The sequence below is a fragment of the Petaurus breviceps genome, unplaced genomic scaffold (genome assembly GCF_028583685.1).
Source record: "Petaurus breviceps papuanus isolate PSGF00001 unplaced genomic scaffold, PetGlider_PUasm1.0 187, whole genome shotgun sequence".
Taxonomy (NCBI): domain Eukaryota; kingdom Metazoa; phylum Chordata; class Mammalia; order Diprotodontia; family Petauridae; genus Petaurus; species Petaurus breviceps.
This window is the reverse complement of record NW_027185799.1, coordinates 3832280-3839366: the sequence shown is the minus strand read 5'-3', so window position 1 is coordinate 3839366 and position 7087 is coordinate 3832280.

The following is a 7087-nucleotide window of genomic DNA, read 5'->3' as shown; positions in this document are numbered from 1 at the left end:
TCTTCTTCTTCTTCTTCTTCTTCTTCTTCTTCTTCTTCTTCTTCTTCATAAATACAGAGTTAGAAGCAAAGAGAAGACAGATTATCCAAAAATAGGATGAAGGGAAATAAGTAATTATTATTGTAAATTAATTGATAAGACCTAACATTATAGACATAGATATACATGTATTAGCAAACATATATAGTTTAACTTTTATTAATTCATTCATAGTAATAATAATAGATACATATATTATATAGATGTTTGAGTCTATGTATATGTGTTTGTGTATAATATAGGGTGTGCATGGAGGACTATTAACTCTGATATGAAGGCTGCTGAGCCTTTTTCAGGGCTGCTTTCCACCTTTCATTTTCCCCTGATTCACCCAACTCTTACCTGTCATTCCAGTGTGTGTAGTGGCCATATCTTGGTAAACCATTTTGTCAGAGAAGGCAAATAAGCAGTTTGAGGCGGGGGGGGGGAGGGCTACCCCCAGCATGTAAAGACTTCCCCTGTTGGAATGGGCAAAGGAGACTACTTTGTTATAGAGGTCTTGAAGGTAACTTAAACAGGCACTGTGGAGTACTTAGAACTTGGTTAGACATTGAAAATGCCAAGGTCATCCACTGCATCCCAAGTCATCACCAGTTCTATTATTTTTTGTTTTGCCACTGGACTCAGATGACTCTGGAAGAGAGAGTGAGGCTGATAACGTTGAACAACTCTGCCTCGCTTATTTCCAATTAATGTTTAAATAAAAAAATAAGATCCTTGCCATTTTACCATTTTTACCTTCCTCAAAGTCCTGTGACAACAGACAAGTGACAAAGTAGTACGTGTAGATATACTGGGAGCTGTAGTCACAACTATACATGCAGGTAACCCTGACCATAGTGTCATTTCTCACTGGACTGAAGCCACTGTGGAATTTTTCAGCCCTTTTGGGCAGCCTCTTTTTTTAATTTTCAACATTCATTTTATAAGATTTTGAGTTCCAGATTTTTCTCCCTCTCTCCTCTCCTCCCTCCACAAGATGGAAAGCAATATGATATAGGTTATACATATTATGTTATATGCAATCATGTTATACATATTTCCACATTATGTTGTAAAAGAAGGGATATAAAATTTTTTAAAATTGAAAATATTATGCTTTGATATGCATTGACTCCATAGTTCTTTCTGTGTATATGGATAGTATTTTCCATCATGAGTCTTTTGTAATTGTTTGTGATCATTATATTGCTTAAAAGAGCTAAGTCTATCATACTTTATCATCACATAGTGCTGCTGTTACTGTGTACAACATTTCCCTGGTTCTTGGGCAGCCTCTCCTGTTATGGAGAAGAGACTTGGAAAGGAGCCCCCAAAATTTTCTGCTTCACCAAGCCCTGGCCTTCTTGCCATAGCAGGGGTGGATCATACCTTGTGGGAAAGAGAGAGACAGAGAGAGAAAGAGAGAGAGAGAGAGAGAGAGAGAGAGAGAGAGAGAGAGAGAGAGAAAACCAAACCTTTGCAAAGATGATTCCATTCTCTGTGGGTACATGGAATGTTTGCATGCTTGTGGACAACACAAAGTCTAGTAGACCTGAAAGACAAACAGTTCTTCCAAGAGAAATCAACAGATATCAAATCTAAATAGGAGCCCTCAGTGGAACAAATTTGACAAAGTAATGCCAGCTTATTGAAGTCATAGCTGGATACATTTTTTTTGTCTGGAGTGGTCACAGTAATGAGTAGAGCTGCAGAGTTGGCATAGGTTTTGCAATCAAAACTAATCTGGTCAACAGTTTTCCATGCTTACCAACGAAATGAACAATAGACTCATAATAATGTTATTTTCCACTTGAAGACAAGCCTGTCACAAACCTCTATGTATATGCCCCCATCAAGGCAAACTCTGATGAGATCAAAGGATAATTTCATGAAGACCTGGAGAAACTTTTCATCAATTTGCCAAAAGAGGACAAGGATAAAATTCCGGGTGACTTTCATGTCAGAGTAGGTGCAAAATATCCGAAAATGCAGGGTATCTTTGGAGAAGGAATAGTCACGAACAGCGAGTCACTCTCTCATGAAGAGCAGTGTGTCACATGACCTTCTCATCACCATCCATGTCTTCCATTTAACTAAATACAATAACATTTCCTGGATGCACCCTCACAGCAAATATTGGCCTTTAATCAGCTATCAATGCTAGGAGAAGAGACAGAGAGGATGTGAGCATAATAAAGGCGATGTCTGAAACAGAGTACTGGAACAATCATAGACACATCCTCTCCACGCTAAACATTTGCATTTAATAAAAGTAGTAAACCCCAAAGGAAGTCTACTACCAGAAAGCTCAATGTCAAAGATTAGCGTTGTTCTCTGAGCATGATAAGGGAAAGCTGAGCCAACACATATGGTTGGCAACAGTGGAGCAGGAGTGGGCACCTTTCAGAGATTTGGTACACAGCACCACATTTTCTCATCTGGGGCAGAACACTTGCAAATATCAAGATTGGTTTCATAAAAATGATGGGGAAAGTCAGAAACTGCTAAATGAAAAAAAGAGAACTCCACAGGGTTTACCAGCAAGATAGTTCAACTGTCTTTAAGAAGGCAGTGTTTAACTCCTAGTAAAATACAAGTGAAGATTATAGAGATGCAAGATTCTTAGCTCAATAAAAAAGTAGCTGAAGTTTAGTTTTATGCTGATAGTAACAATCCAAAGTTCATCTACAATGCTCTTAAAGCTATTTATGCACCAAATAGTGTAGCTAAAGTACTCAGTGCTGATGGAGCCACATTGATTACTGACTTAGAAAGAATCCTGGAGAGGCAACATTGTGTTCCCAACAGATCATCAATAATCAAGGCTGAAGCCACTGACCTTATATATCAGGTTGTAGTCAATCACTCTCTAACCAAACTTCCAATAAAAAAGAATTTTTGAATGCCATTAGACACCTCTAATACAGCAAAGTGCCTGGGGCTAATTCTATTCTAGCTGAGATTTATAAGACAGGGAGTCCACTATTCATTCAAAAACTGACAGAGATTTTACAGGTTATATGGCAAGAGAAGGTGATCCTCCAGGAGTTCAAGAATGTATCCATTATCTACTTCTATAAAGGAAAAGGGGAGATGATGTCTTATGACAGTCATAGATAGTTGGAGTGGGGTGTCTCTCATTTGTTTCCAGAATCCTCCTTAATCAGCTGATACTTCACCTGGAAGATATTCGTCAACTTGAGAGTCAGTGTGGCTTCAAAAATGGCTGAGGAACAGATGGTAGTCAGTCATGAGGGCTTGTAGAAAATTTAGCAAAGTTTGATTTTCCAAAAAAGTTCATCAATATTGTACACCAGTTTGATGACAGCATGCTTGCCTAGGTTCTCTATAATGATCTCAAGCTTTCCCAGTCACCAATGGAGTGAAGTAGGGCTATATGCTTGCTCACATATGTTTTAGCATAATGTTTTCTATTATATTGCCAGACACCTTCACAGAAGACAGAGAAAAAGAATCAAGGTCAACTAGTGTACTGACTGTAAATTATTTAGTTTGAAAAGGCTACAAGACAAGACTAAAGTGGAAAGAGAATTGATGCATAACTTTTTATTCTCAGATGATTGTGCACTCAATACAGCTTCTGAAGCAGACATTCAACAGAATATGGATCAGTTATCTATTACTTGCACTAATTTGGGACTGACAACACCAAAAAAATAAAGGTTCTCCTCCATCCAACACCACACCATTCGTGCATAGAACCGTCAGTTAAGGTAAATGGAGAAATTGGAATGCTGTGGATATGTTCACTTATATTGGAAGTATACTCTTCAGGGATGTGCACACAAATGATTAAATTTACTCATGAATTGTTAGAGCTAGCTCAGTGTTTGGGAGGCTCAGAATGAAAGTGTGGGAGAGAAGAGGTATTAGACTGACTACCAAACTGAAGGTCTACAAAGCCATTGTGCTGAAGTCATTGTTGTATGTCTATGAAACCTGGACAGTTTATCAGCACTATGCCAGAAAATTGAACTGCTTCCATTTGAATTGTCTTAGGGAGATTCTGAGGGTCATATCGCAAGATAAATTATAAGTCACTGAGGTCCTTTCTTAAGCTGAACTTCCAAGCATTAAAAGTTTACTGAAAAGAGTACAATTCTAATGAGCAATCCACATTATTTGAATACCAAAAATATATTTTCCTAAAAGACTATCTCACGGATAACTCACAAGACAAACATTATTGGAGAAATCAGAGGAAGTTATACAAAGACACTCTCAAGATCTCTCTAAAGAACTTTAGTATTGGTTGTGAGACACGGGAGTCATTGGCATAGTACTATCCAGAATGGCATGCCACATATCAAAATAGTTGCCATACTCTGTGAGTAAAGCAGAAATGAAGTAGTTCAAAAGAAATGTGATATGAGCAAATAAAGAGGCATCTCCACTCTAAATGTACATATGGATTATTTGTGCCTGACATGTAGTACAGTCTTCCCAGCTTATATTGATCTTATCAACCCCAGCTGGACATAAATCCACTAAACTGATGGAATTTTGGTCCTTTTTGAGAATGAAGGCCAACAAACCATACATGCAGATATGTATATGCATATAATAATACATATTAATATATATATATGTGTGTGTGTGTGTGTGTGCGTGTGTGTGTATGGAGACATGTGTCTGTTTGCCTATCTATCTATCTTATTATGTGCCAGGCACAAGGCTAAATTCTTTGCAATTACAAACTAATCTGATATTTACAACAGCTCTGGGGAGTAGATGCTATTATTATCACCCTTTTACAGATGAGGAAACTCATGCAAACAGAGATTTGGTGATTTGACCAGGTTCATACAGCTATTAAGTGTCTGAGTTGAGATTTGAACTTAGGTATTTTTTTTACTCCAGATTAGTGTTGTATATATTGGAACATTTAGATACCTTTTAGGATTAATAAAGTAAATGTAGACAAAATCAAAAGAATTTAATGGGAAAAGTACACCAGTTTTCTTCAATAGAAGTCTCATTTCTTCTTTATATAGGTAACTGATTCAAAATTATAAGAATAAGAATCTTTTTTTGCGATTTATAGTCAAATAATATGAACACTAAGCTTTCATCAGAAATCATTCTTTATTGAATAATATCGTGTTATTCACATACAAGTTTCCTCACTAATTTCTCCACCATAGTCATTTATTTTATGTCTAGCTTTTGATTAAAGAAAAGTTCTTTGTACCTCATACACAAAGAGGACAAAAATAACATTGTGGTGTTGGAGTCAAGGGACAGAGTATTCCACTGTATTGGATCAGTTGGAAACTAGCTGGGAAGGCTCTATTTCAGGTCAGGTACACATAGTTCATCTGAACATTTGGTGGGGAGATGTCTCTAGATTTATGCTTCTCATATTTCTTTTGAGTTACTGCAATTCTGCTTTGTTCATAGTGTGTCATGTATCATAATCAATTTAAAAGCTCTTCAGAGAGACATTGAGAGTGACCTTCTATCTCTTCCTCTGACCTCCATCTGAGTGCTTGTATGAATTATCCATAAAACAGTCTTTAAGATAAATGTTTGGCCTTTGGACTATGTGGCTAGCCCTTTGGAACTGAGTTTGAGGGAGGACCTCAGTCTCTAGTACCTTGTCTTTCCAGGTAATGTTCACAATCTTCCCAAGACAATTGAAATGGGAGCACTTCCATTTTCTGGCATGGTGCTGGTAAACTACCCAGGTTTCACAATCATAAAGCAATGAAGTTAGAACAATGTCTCCATAAACCATCAGTTTGGTAGGCATCCTAATACTTCTCTTCACTTGCTTTTGAAGCTTCCCAGACACTGAGCTAACTCTTGCAATTTGTCAGTCAGTTTAATTATCTATGTGGATATATCTGGAAAGTATACTGCCAAGGTAACTGAACATATCCATAGCATTCAAAATTTCTCCATTTGCTTTAATCAAAGGTTCAATATATGGATGGTGTGATGCTTATTGGTGAAGGGCCTCTATCTTTTTGGTGCTAATTGTCCAGCCAAAATTAGCCCAAATGGCAGAGAATCAACCCTTACTTTTTTCCATCTAAGTCTCAGAGGTTGTGGTGAGTACAGCATGAATGATTTAAGATCTTTTATCACTTAATTCACAATTAATTTCCAGAACATTAGACTAATCCACAGTTTAAATAGCAGTGAAGGCTGGTTTCCTCATGGACATACAGACATTGAAATTCCCTATCTTTCCCATTAGTGCCAATTTGATATGTGTGAGTTCATATCTTAGAGTTTTTAAATTTCCATTTCTGTAATTGCAAGTGATTTCAAACATTTTCTCCCTTATTGTCTGTGTATATTCTTTGAGAAATGATGACTTTTGATTTCTTGTTTATGAAGACATGATTCTTGACTGTTAGGTTTTAAAAAACAGTATCTTATCAAGTGTTTATTATAGATTTTCCCAATCTGCATCTTTTCTTCCAATTCTATTTTCAATGATTATTTTAGGTATTTAAAATCTTATGAAAATAACTATCAATTTTGTCTTTTGCAATCTGCATTGTGTTTTTATGCATTCTTCTCACATTGGAGTGATAGTAGAGGTTCCTAAAAAAAAAACTCATGATTTGCTCAAAGTGAAATTTTTCTTGACTGTCTTATTGGTACATCGTTTTTCATGTTTTCTGTTTTACATAATAAGCACGTTTATTCTCCTCTGAATTCAAGTTTGGTTACATGGAAGTTGACACTCCTTTAAAGGAATGATAAAAGTCAAATTCTGAGACTACGAGGATTTCTACTAGGAAGACTACTAGACTACTGGGAGGGGAAAAATGAATGATGGAGAGTATGAAAAACTGAGCAACTTCTAAAGTTGTACCTAGTCTCTGTGAGTAAAGAACTTTGATTCCTAAGGCACAAGCTATGAAAACAATCTGCCACATATAGTCACCAACATCAACTTAATCTCTTCAACAAGGAATGCTCCTTTTCCATTTTTTACCTTCTCAACTTCCTTACTTTCAATCCAGCTACTGCTAATTCCTCTTACTTCTTCCTTTTAGAATAATTCTTACTTTTTTTGCTTCTTTTCCAT